Here is a 12,525-nt window from a genome sequence, read left to right as displayed (position 1 = left end):
CACAATAAATGTCTAGTAAATAACCCCCTCAAAATTGAGATCTATGAATTTCCTGACAAAGAATTCAAAATATCATTTTAAAGAAGCTCAGTGAGTTACAAGAAAACAGAGTTCCTGACAAAAGGAGATGTTCAGGAGATAGAAATAATTAAAAAAAAAAAAAAAAAAAAGAACCAAGCAGAAATTCTGGATTTGCAGGATACCATCAATGAAATGAAAAATGCAGTAGAGAGCTTCAACAGCAGACTTGCGCAGAAGAATCAGTTAACTCGGAGACAAGTAATTTGAAATTACAGTCAGAGGCATGAAAAAGAATTTTAAGAAATAAAGAAATCCTATGAGATTTATGGTATAGCATCAAGTGAACCAAATACACATTCTGTAAGTTCCAGAAGACGAGAGAGAGAAGTAAAAACTTACCCTCACTTCTAATTCCTGAAATTTCTGGAGATTCTGTGATGAAAATAGAATCTTCTCTTTTCTTTGCTGATAGCTAGTTTTATCAAGCCCATATTTGGTTTCATTGATTATATCTTTTTTTATTTGTCTTCTATTTCATTGATTTCTGCTCTAATTTATTAATTTCCTTTTACTTACATTGTGTTTCACTTTTTCTTCTTTTTCAGTGATTGTAGACCAACTTTGTATTTTTTCTAGTATTAATATTTATATCTATAAATTTCCCTCTAATTTTTTAGCTGCTGCCATAAAATTTTATGTGCTATACTTTCATTTTGATTCAGGTCAATATATTTCTTAATTTTTCATTTAATTTCTTCTTTGGGGTTATTTAGAAGTGTGTCGTTTAATTTACACCAAACAAATTTACACCAAATAAATTTAACGAAATTATTTCTGTTATTGATTTCTAATTTAATTCCATTATGGTTGGAGAAGATACTTTGTTTAATTTTACTCCTTTTATAGTCATTGAGACTTTCTTTAAGACCCTACGGCTTACATAGGGTCTATCCTGGTGACGTTTTCTGTAAGCTTGAAAATAATGGATATTCTGGGTGGATTGCTTATATATGTCAGTTTAATCAAGTTGTTTGATAATGTTCTTCAGATCTTTTTTATCCTTTCTGACTTTCTCTCCACTTGTTCTATCAATTACTGGAAGAAAAGTATCAAAATCTTCAACTATAATTGGTATATTGTGTATTGAACTTTTTAATTCAGTCAGATTTTGCCTCACACGTTTTAGGGCTTTTTAAAAAGGGACATGAACATAATTCTGACAGCTCTGGCTATTGCTTGCTCTTTTCTTATTATGAAGTCACCTTTTTTTCCCAGTAATATGTGTTATCTTAAAGTCTATTTTGCCTGATATTAATATAGGCACCCCAGTTGTAATCTATTTATTGTTCACATGGTATGTAGTTTTTTTGGATCCTTTTACTTTTAATCTGTTTGTGTCTTTGATTTTAAAGTTTATTTTTTGTAGCCAGCATAGAATTGGGTCTTGCTTTCTTTTCAGTCTAACAGTCTTTTCATTTTGATTGGAGTGTTTAATTCTTTTAAATTTAATAAAGTTTTTTATGTTTGGATTTAGATTTAGAATTTTGTTATTTTTTCTACTTGTCATGTCTTTTTTGTTCCTCTGTTATTTTTTGACTACTTTTATTATTTTATTTTTAATTTATCTTTGAGACAGGGTCTCACTCTGTCACTCAGGCTGGAGTGCAGTGGCACAATCATGGCTCACTGCAACCTCTACCTCCCAGGCTCGAATGATCTTTCCATCTCAGACACCTGAGTAGCTAGGACTGCAGCTACTCATGCCACCATGCCTGATTAATTTTTGTATTTTTTGTAGAGACAGGGTTTTGCCGTGTTGCCCAGGCTGGTCTTGCACTCCTGGCTCAAGCAATCCTACATTAGCCTCCCAAAGTGCTGGGATTATATACGTAAGCCACCATGCTTGGCCAACTACTTTTATATTAAAATATTTTTAGTATACCATTTAAATTCTTCTGTTTATTTTTTAACTCTTGTTTCTTTAAATCTTTTTTCCTTAGTAGTTGCTGCAGGGATTACAATATGCATCTTCAATTTATCATAATCTACTTTAAATTCATACCGATTTACTTTTTTCGGTGAAAAATAAAAACTGCACAATTATAGCTTCATTTCTTACCCTCCCTCCTCTGTGCTGTTATTGTCATGTATATTGTATTTATACATATAATGCCATACTGTGTTATAAACCCACAGTTATAAAACCACAGTATGGCATTATAATTTCTGATTTAAATAATTGTGTGTGTGTTTTAAAATAAGAGAAGAAAAAGTAATGTATACATATACATTTTATATTTTTATTATTATATTATATATTTTCACTTTACCTACATGCTTACCATTCCCAGTGCTCTTCTTTTCTTTCTGTGAACTGGGTTACTATCTGATATTATTTTCTTTCATTTTAAAGGACTGCCTTTAACTTTTCTTGTAGTGTAAGTCCAACAGAACTAAATTCCCTGTTTAGTTTATCTGGAAAAATATTTATTTCACCTCAATTTTTGAAGGGTAGTTTTATCAGATAGTAAATTTGTAGGTGAAATTCTTGTTCTTGTTTTTACTGTTCTTTCAGCACTTTAAACATGTCATTCCACCACCTTCCAGTCACTATTATTTCTGATGAGAAGTCAACCATCAGTCATGTTGTCTTTAATGTGATGTATCTCTGTTTCTCTCTCTTTCTCTTAGTGCTTGCAATGTTATCTCCTTTATTTGGCTTTTGGCATTTTGACTATGATATCTAGGTGTGATTCTCTTTAAGTTTTTCTTGTTTTGTTTTTGTTTTTTACCTTGGATTTATTCAGTTTCTTGACTCTGTAAGTTAATGGTATTTACTCACATGGAGACTTTTCAACTTTTTAAAAAAATAATTGTTCTGTGCCTCTTTCTCTTTCCTCTCCTTTTGGGACTCCTATTACATTTGTGTTTGAACACTTTATATTGTCTGGCAGGTCTCTAAGGCTCTGTTTATTTTTCTTAACTTTTCGTTCTCTGTTCTTTGGATTGCATAACTTCTGCTCTATCTTCAAATGTACAGCTTCTTTCTTCTGCCATCTCAGATCCGCTCTTGAACCCATGTAGTGACTTTTTGTAATATTCAGCTGTAGAAATCCCATGTGATTCTTTTTTTATAATTTTCATCTATCTATTGAAAGTATCTATTGGTTCACTGTTAACAAAATTTTCTTTAATTCTTTGAACATTTTTCCTTACTTCCTTGAGCATAGCTATAACAACTGCTTTGAAGTTGTGTCTTAATCTACTGTCTGTTTTGGTTTTTCTGGTCACACTTTCCTGTTTCATTGTATGTCTAGTAATTTCTGGTTAAAAACTAGACATTGCAGTGATTCTAGATTCCATTCACTTTTCTAAAAGTTGTTGGTTTTCTGTTTTAGTAACTTTTCTGGACTTAAATTGCAGAATTAATCTCCTCCATGGTGTGCAGCCACTGATACTACAGTGCAGTTTTTATTATAATATTTTTCTTTGTTTTTCAGTCTGGCTCCCTAAAGGTGTCCTCTATTCTTGTATAATATGATGATGAGACAATTATTTGGACAGAAGTTATGTTCAGATACCTTGAACAACTCAGCCTCCCACCTTCTGCTGCCAGAGCTGTGTGTGGCTGAAGAAACACATTCACACGTACAAGTCCTCACGCAAGGTGGGAGGGTGAGACAGCGGTGAGGGTTGAAAAAGTACCTATTTGTTCCAATAGGTACTTTTTGTGGCAAAACCCTGTCTCTACAAAAAATACAAAACACTAGCTGTGTGTGGTGGCATGTGCCTGTGGTCCCAGCTACTTGGAGGCTGAGATGAGAGGATCACTTGAGCCCAGGAAGTCAAGGCTGTAATGAGCTGTGACTACATTATGGCACTCCAGCTTGGGGGACAGAGTGAGACCCTGTCTCAAAGAAGGAAAAAAAAACTACCTATTGGGTACAATGTTTACCATTTAGGTGATGGGCACACTAAAAACCCAGACTTCACCACTATGCAATATATGCATTGTAAGAAACATGCACTTGTACCCCTTAAATACATAAAAACAAATAAATTTTAAACTAAACAAAAAAATTTTTGCACATCATCAGGTCTCCCTTGGCTCTCACTTTTTGCTGCCCTTTTTTTGGGGTTTCTTCCCTAGTCAAAGATGTGCAGGGAGTTTATTGTCCCAGCCCTCTCATGGCTTGCTTACTTCCAAGTTCTCATCACAATTCTGGCTGATCTCCTGTCTACCATGAACAGAAGCTATAATCTCAAGCCAGTAAAGCTGCAGATTTTTATTTTCTCCCTAGAACTGATTCCATGAACTTTAACCCATAAAACTGCAGATTCTCATCTCCCCCATCCCAGACCAAATCTACCAACTTCTGCTGGTATAGCTACTAGTTTTCTTTTTATCTATTTATTTATTCATTTATTTATTTAATTTATGTTTGAGGTAGAGTCTCACTCTGTCACCCAGGCTGGATTGCAGTGGTGCGATCTCAGCTCACTGCAACCTCTGCCTCCCGGGTTCAAGCGATTCCTGTGCCTCAGCCTCCCGAGTAGCTAGGACTACAGGTGCCCACCACCACGCCCAAATAATTTTTGTATTTTTAGCAGAGATGGGGTTTCACCATGTTGTCCAGGCTGGTCTTGAACTCCTGACCTCAAGTGATCTGCCCCGCCCTTAGCCTCCCAAAGTGTTGTGATTGCAGGCATAAGCCACCACTCCCCGCCTAGCTACTGGTTTTCAGTGACAGCCCTCAAACCAAGTCCACCATTCCCATTAGGTAACCTGTGCTTTTCCTCACTCAGGCCAGGGGCTGGGGAGCTTCAGGCAAGATGTTCATAGACTCATGGCCATACTGATGCAGGAGCAGCTTTTTAAGATTAAACACTTATCAGATCATTGTCTGCTTTTGGTTTTTCTAGTACCCAGAAACATTTTCGAGTACCCAGAAATTGTTGTTTTTGGCAATTTTGTCTAGTTTTATACTTGTTTTCTTCAAAAAGAAATTGGCCAACTTCTTAGACCCTTCTGAGGTGAATCTTGAACTGGATTGGTTTCATGTTTCTTCCACTTACTTTATTGCCTACAGCTTTTGATTTTGATCAGAGATGTACTGATATTAGGAGGCTGGTGAAGGAGAGCTGAATTTTGCATAAGTCACCTCAAATGTACAAAAATAAACGGCAGAACCAGTGATGCTGAACGCTGAACTGGGCGTTTTAGAGCTAGGGTCTAGTCTCAGTCCAGCCTTGAGAAAACCGCTTTGAGGTTTTCTAACAAAAGACTCCCCAAGCCTCCCCTAACAAGTGTCACTGTTCCCATCTTCTCCCTGGGGTCCTTTCTCCACCTCTCTTCCGCCTTTCTCATGGGCCCGTGACTGTGAGGGTGAAAATGGCTGAAATTAACTTTCACTTCTGCTCAGACATCTGGAACCCATGAGCAAAGTCATGTCCTTGTTTTCTCTCTGAGTGGCTGCTGGAATCGTGTGTGTGTGTGTGTGTGTGTGTGTGTGTGTGTGTCTGGTATTGTTATTTTCCAACCTCTGTCTGTTGGGGTGGGCAGAAAGGTGATGTTTTATCACAGATCACATAAGGGCCAGCACACCTCCCTGCAAACTCTCACATCCCCTCCCACTCTAACCTTGGGTAGACAGAACATGTATTTTCTTTGTAGGATGCTGGGTTTCCTGCTCTCCGCTACATTCTCTATACCCTCAAGTCCAAGTATATAAAAGTCGTCCAAACGTCAGCTATTTAGGCCCTATTGAAAGAATGTTAGAGGCGGTTCAGGCAACATCACAACATCCTGGTTCAGTAAAAGACTCAGCCTAGGGATCTGTCTCTGAGAGTCTGTAGGAGTCTTAGTCACGAATCATGTTCAAAGCCCTCTCCTTGGCAGCTTCCCCCAGTGACCCCTGATAGAATGATTGCCCCCGCCTCTGGTCTACCACTGTGCCCCGTTGAGGCCTCTCTGGCTACATCTACTACGCTCCACTGCAGTGATCTGCTTATCGGGCCCCTTCTCCAAGCTCCTTAGGCTGAGACTCTCAGAGGAGGATGGAGTGTAGCTACGTTGGTATCCCCAGCCTCCAGCAGGTGCTTACCACAGAGCAGGTGTTCAGAAAAATAGTGCTGCATTAATTGAATTGAAATAGGAAGACTAAGTTATCTCATCTCAAATCAGTCACTTTTTAAATCAGAAGCTCGCAGAGTTTGGAACTCATGTTTCATGTTTGGGTCCATGTAGTAGGTATCAGGAGGTGAATGTAAGAGTAAATTAACAGGAGCTGCCATGGACTGAGCAGGCCCAGGGTTCTGGACATTGTTCTGAGCCCTTTGCTACCACGTGGAGAAGATCAGCTTTGGGACTTAAAGCAATTAGCCACATTCACATCAGCTTCCAGGTATTTGGAGTTTATTATGTGCTAAATACTGTAATAGATACTTTTTATGCATGAATCTATTTATTCTCACAAAATCCCTTGGGGAAGTGAAACAGATTATTTACATAGTGTCTTAAAACCCCAGAACTCTGCGTTGCTGCGTCTATTGACATGAACACCTGTCAAACCTGCAACTCATAGCTCAGTATTGTCTCAGTCCAATCCAAGGAAATGAACTCCTTGAGAAAGCTGACATTCTGGACCGTGGGGTAGAAGCTGCCCTGTCTGCCTCCCACACCCACTCTCGAGGATCCAAGACTATGAAGGGAGAAGAGAGAGCCCACCGAGTGGCTTCCTCTTATAAGCCAATATCAAGACACTAGTGGAAAGGAACAAGCTGACCAGTGGCTCACTGTGTCTGGCTGGACCAGCAAGACTCTGAGGTCATCACAGAAGCCTTCTTGGTCCCATTGGTCCTTTGACTGCTGTGTACAGGATGCCACCCACCACTCCAGACACCACTCTCCACTCTAGATGTTGGGATCCTTCTCCTGTTACCTCCATTATTCTTGTTCTCTACTCCTCTGAGTTTTCATAGCCAAGCAAATTTCCACCACTGAAGAGGCTCTGAGATCCAAGTCAACTACTGGCTAGGGTACTGTAAAACACATGGGAAATTAGCTTTTACCAAGCACCAATTCTATGCCCACCATTCATACCCATTCCACCATTTAATGCTGATAGTATCCTGTGAGCTAGCTATTATTAGCATCATTTAAAGACAAAACAAAACCAGTGAGGCTGAAAGAACGGCTGCCCTGGTGCACACAGATGGCACATGGCAGAGCCCAAGCCCTCTCCATGAGATCTGCAGCGTTTGTCCACACGGCAGGGCAGATTACCTTGTAGAGTCAGTGTGGAGGTTTGCTAACTCTGCCGGACTTGGTGCAGGAAAAATACCAGCCGTGCTGTTAAACCAAAACCCCATGAGAAAACTTTCTGGTGACAGAGGGGCATTGTGACCCACGTTGCCCAGGGCCAGGGAAAGGGCAGCTGCTCATGGTCCTTCCTCACGAGTTTTCCTGGAGCAGAGGGACACCCCCAAGCCCAGGGAGCCCACAGGAGCTTCAGAAGGGCTCGGCTGGAGGGCGGGGCCCCTGTTGCACTTGCTCACTGGGGACTGGGGAGGCTCTGATCGCAAACCGGGGGTGCTGCCACCTCTGTCTGCTGCCGGCAGAAAGCCACAAGCCATGAAAACTGATTGAGATGAGAAGAATTCATCTGGGACTGGCTTTTGATTTAGGATGGTGTTGGAAGTTGCTCGTTGTCGCTAGGAGCCTGCTCCACTGTAAGGGTGTCGGGATCTGAAGAGCTATGGTGAAACACCACTGAAGCATTGCCAAGGTGAGGCCCTGCGTCTTCCGGGTTCTTTATCGTCTTCCTTTAAATTGTGCAAATGGTGCTGTAAGGCCTGTAGTGGGCCAAGCAGGCAAGGACATTGCTGTGGGTGCCACAGACGGAGGAAGAGGCATGAATGGATCGCTGCCTCAGCTATGAATAGATTGCTCCACGGTTTGTGCATTTCCAGTTTTGAGAATTTTTAATTTATAAAATTTCGTCCATCCAGGGTAGATTCTGCTTTTTGGAAAAGGCAGTGAATGTGCCACAGAGGAGAGAAGGGACGTGGGATGTAGAGAGGGGGTTGAGCAGGCACACACAGGCCACTGCTGCGCTCCCGGCAAATCATTAGGCCTCTTGATAGGAGGTGATATTGACTGCGCAGAGCTGACAGAGGTTAGTGGTCACAGGCGGGGAGCATCTGGCTCAAGGCAAATGACTGGTTGTTGCTTTCCTTTTATTTTGTTTGTTTCTGAATGAAGTTGTTCCATTTTTCAGGCGTTCGGGAATGGGGTAACTGAATAGATGTAATGATGATCTTCTTGGTTAAGAGATCTATTTCGCCAGGAAACACCAACTGTGAAAAGGAAAGCATAGTTGATCACATATTTCGAAAGGATTTGTTTGAATTGTAAGGTTTTGACAACGTTTCCACTTATCTGGTAATGTGGGTGGATGGAGTTCACCCTCATCCACCCACATCACCAAGGAACTAAGGAATTGTGTGTTTGCAGTAACAGAGAAGAAATTGCTGTGATATGTGCACATCCTCCTCCCTCGGGAGAGTGGGACTTAATTCCCCTCACCTTGAGTGAGGTTTGGACTAAGAGTATGGAAACGGAGAAATAGTAGCTCTGTAGAGGAGAAACCTGCAGATGCCACCTTCACCAAGGGACCCAGCTTAGCATCACCGGGAATAAGCTGGGCTGCTATTGTGAACTGCCACGACAGTGTGGTTCTTCCCGCCAACTCATAACCCCAGTCCAATCATGAGAAAACATCAGACAAATCCAAACTGGGGAAGATTCCACAACATATTTCACCTTCAAAAATGTCAAGGTCATGAAAAACAAAGAAAGACAGGCAAAGTGTCACAGATCAGAGGAGACATGATGGTCAGGACACCCAAACCCAGCATTCGCATCCTGTATTGGATCCTAAAGCAACACCGCAAAGGTCATTAGTGGAAAAATAGGTGAAATCTTAACAAGACCTGGGGTCTCGCTAATATTATGGCAACAATTACTCCTTAGTTCTGGCAAATGTACCATGGTTACGTAAGGTGTTCACATTAGAAGAACCTGGTGAAGGAAATATGGAAATTCTCTGTACTATCCCTTGTAATTTTTCTCCAAATCTAAAATTATTGCAAAATAAAGAGTTAAAAAAAAAATTAGACTCATTCTTCCTCAGAGCAGAAGTAGCCAAATCCTGAGCATTCTTGGGAAAACTGGCGTTCATGGCCTGGTGGTCACACCTTCTCTTTGAATATTCTGGAATATAGCAGGCCTTTTGAATTTTTGACCATCCATGATTCTCTCTCCCAACCCCTACCTGATTCCAGAATAGCTCTGTATTTGCCTCTCTTCATAGTATTTCTCATGGATGATTATGTTGTTGTTGTTCAATGGGTTTTGTGGGGGTTGTTTTTCATTTATGTTTTTTGTTTTTCAGAGATGGGGTCTTGCTCTGTTGCCCAGGCTGGAGTGCAGTGGCAACAGATCATCGCTCACTGCAGCACTGACCTCCTGGGCTCAAGCGATCCTCCCAACTCAGCCTCCTGAGTAGCTGGGACCACAGGTACGCCACTGTACCTGGCTAATTTTTTAATCTTATTTTTTGAAGAGATGGGGTCTCGCTTTGTTGCCTGGGCTGATCTCCAACCCCTGGCTTCAAGCCATCCTCCCACTTTGGCCTCCCACAGTGCTGGGATTGCAGGCATGAGTCACTGTGACTGGCCCAGCATGCATTTTTGAGCCTTTGCTCTGTGGCAGGGGCTGCAGGACTGAATACACCCTCATCTGCCCAGCCAAGCTCACTGCACTGGTGCAGGCTCCTGGCACCCCAAGCACAGGCCCAGCTACCCAGACCTGACTCCTCTCCAGGAAGGAAGCAGAAAGCCAGGAATGGAGGGAATGAGGACCCAGGCCCCTGGGGGAGTACAGAATTCCAGCCAGGAATCTGCCATCCTCTGGGCTCAACCAGCCCCACAGAATCTGGTCGGCCAAGTGGCTGTGAGCTGGGCTCGACAGCCCTTCCTCAAGAGTAAACTGTGGCCTCTAGGATGTAGAGAGGGGACTCAAAGGGCCAGATCCCGTTTGAGTGAGGATTCTGACCTTGTGAGCCCACCTGCAGCCTGGGGTCTGCAGCATTGGGGACTGGCCACCGGTGGCCAGCATCCTGGCTTCCAGGGTTCACGTGTGTAGAGAGGTAACAGCAAGACAGAGAAACCTGGCCCCTCTTGCAGGCCCAGCAGAGCAGGTGAGCCCTGCTCAAAGGTGATGCTGCGCCTGATTAGAGAAAAGCTTCCGAAGCAGGTGAGGAGGAGGAAAAAATGATGAAGCCGCAGGAAGACAGCACATAGATGGAAATCTCAACATACTGAGAAGGAAATCAATCACAAAACTCTTACAGGAAAATCACAGCTAAAAGGTGGTGATCACATGTGGGCCTGCAGTGCCTTTCCTGTCACATCTGCTACCCCACTGCCAGCCTGCTGCTACCCCACAGCAGCCCTCCCATTTGTGGAATGTTCCCTGGCATGCTCCTGCTTGCCTGAATCCCTTCCCCACCTTCCCACCTGGGCAACTTTCATTTGCTCTGACGTCCAGGGCAGGTGCGAATGTCTCCTCCCAGTCACAGTGCCCAAGCCCATTTGTGTGTCCCCAGCAACCACCAGCACACACCCAGGGCTCTGGTTTGCAGGCCTGCCAGGTTATGTGGACCAAAGCTCCTGAGGACAAGGACAGGCCCTACATGTGCCTCCAGGTCCCAGCACCCAGCACAGTGCCTGGCCCATCGGGGTATCTGGTAAAGTGGTTCTTGAGTTAAAGACACAAGGGCAAAACCTTAAATGAAAATCCAGGTTAAGACATGAGGATGAAAGCTTGAAAGAGGAAAAGCAAAGATAATTGAATGATCATCCCTAATCGTGGTGCACCCCAGTGCCATCAGCATGCTGGGGTTTTGACAGGACCCTTGGAAGAAAGAGAAGAGGCATCTGAGGCCTCTGGCACATTCCACTTCCTGCAAGACAGTGTGGTATAGAGGAAAGCACTGGGGCTTCCTGCCAGCCAGGTCGGTCTGGCTCTGCACCTGCCAACTGGGAGTGTGAAGTGGGAGCAGTTGCACCCACTCTCAAGCACAGACATAAGAACTGAACAGAACCACGGAATGGGGGTCCAGAGCCTAAGACATAGACGAGGCTCCTCCTTGTCCACTGTGGGGCTTGTGCAACCCCTTCATCAAAGCGCTGGTGCTTCCCACATTGTATTCAAGGAAGTTTTCTCACATTCCTTCTCATCACAACTAGCTGCTGGCCTTTTTGCACACTTTGGTACCTAGGATGCTGAACCTGGACCAGTGGGAGGCAAACAAGACACACCTGGGATGCAAAATGTAAGGAGGCTCCCATGCTCAGGTCGTTCAAGTGCAGGAAAAGTTTGTGTATGTGTGAAACGCACAATGCCATGTGGTGTCTATAAGGGCATTTGAGGTACTGTGCTTAATGGATGAAGTGGGTTCTGAGCATTGAGTCTGCGGATTCCTGATGAGTTTCCTGGTGCTCTGAGCTCCCTGAACTTGTAAACAAGCTTTTGTGTAGGTGGGTACTTACAGTTTTTGTCAGATTCCCAAAGGGGTCTGTGAACCCCAAAATATTTGGAATCACACAGTCAAATATCCAGGAAGAATACTTTAATTTTCTCTCTCAGTGTGTTGTGGATATGAGGAAGTGGAAAGGACTTGGACACAGAAGTCAGACAAAGCAGCCATATCCGAGTGGTCCCGTCCTGCAGTGTAGTGGTTAGATGGCTGGTGTTGTCAACCAGAGGGCTCCAGTGCAAGGTTCAGCCCTGGCAATGTGAGCAAGTCACTGTGTGCCTTCCTGAGATGACAATAGTTTGACCCCACTATATACTAGCAGCCTTACCTGTCTCAGGTAGGTTAATTATATCTTCTCAGTCTTATTTCTTCATTCACTGATAATAGCACACCACAGGATTATCAGAATTAAATTACAAAGCCCTAATTTTTAGGTGAGTTGAAGCTGAGGAGCACACAACTTTTCTTACAGGGTGCACTCAATTCTCAGTGTCAGAACCACCAGGGGGTCCTTGTACTTCAAAAAGACACATCTTCCATGACAACTTCTTTGATTTACTTTTATGCCCAATATTCATTTTGAAACCTCACAAAGGAGAGCATGGTGTTGTTGTTTCTCAGAAGAGAAAGTAAATTTAATAAGATTGAGAGCCATGAACCTAGACACAGTCATAGGGCACATAACAAGATTTCGGTCAATGACAGACTGCTTATATGCTGGTGGTCTCGTAAGATGAAGACACTGTATTTTGCCTGTACCTGTTCTATGTTTAGAGACACAAATATTCACCACTGTGTTACTATTGCCTACAGTATTTAGTACAGTCACAGGCTGTATAGGTGTGTAGCCTAGAAGCAACTGGCTATGCCGCAGAGCCTAGGTGTGGAGTAGGCTATACCA

At 42.9% G+C, this 12,525-nt stretch overlaps 1 protein-coding gene across 4 annotated transcripts in view; it reads left to right on the top strand.

Moving 5' to 3' along the window:
* The first annotated feature begins 7,636 nt into the window (after window positions 1–7,636).
* The window catches only part of BLK (BLK proto-oncogene, Src family tyrosine kinase), a 70,852-nt gene continuing 65,963 nt past the window's right edge, over window positions 7,637–12,525 (top strand). For 3 of the 4 annotated variants that reach the window (XM_031014147.3, XM_031014146.3, XM_055349060.2), the window contains exon 1: window positions 7,637–7,808. The gene's annotated coding sequence lies outside the window, so the exon portion shown is untranslated. The other variant, XM_055349055.2, reaches the window with a different exon arrangement.

The sequence above is a fragment of the Gorilla gorilla genome, chromosome 7 (genome assembly GCF_029281585.2).
Source record: "Gorilla gorilla gorilla isolate KB3781 chromosome 7, NHGRI_mGorGor1-v2.1_pri, whole genome shotgun sequence".
Taxonomy (NCBI): domain Eukaryota; kingdom Metazoa; phylum Chordata; class Mammalia; order Primates; family Hominidae; genus Gorilla; species Gorilla gorilla.
This window is presented reverse-complemented; position numbering and strand designations above follow the sequence as displayed.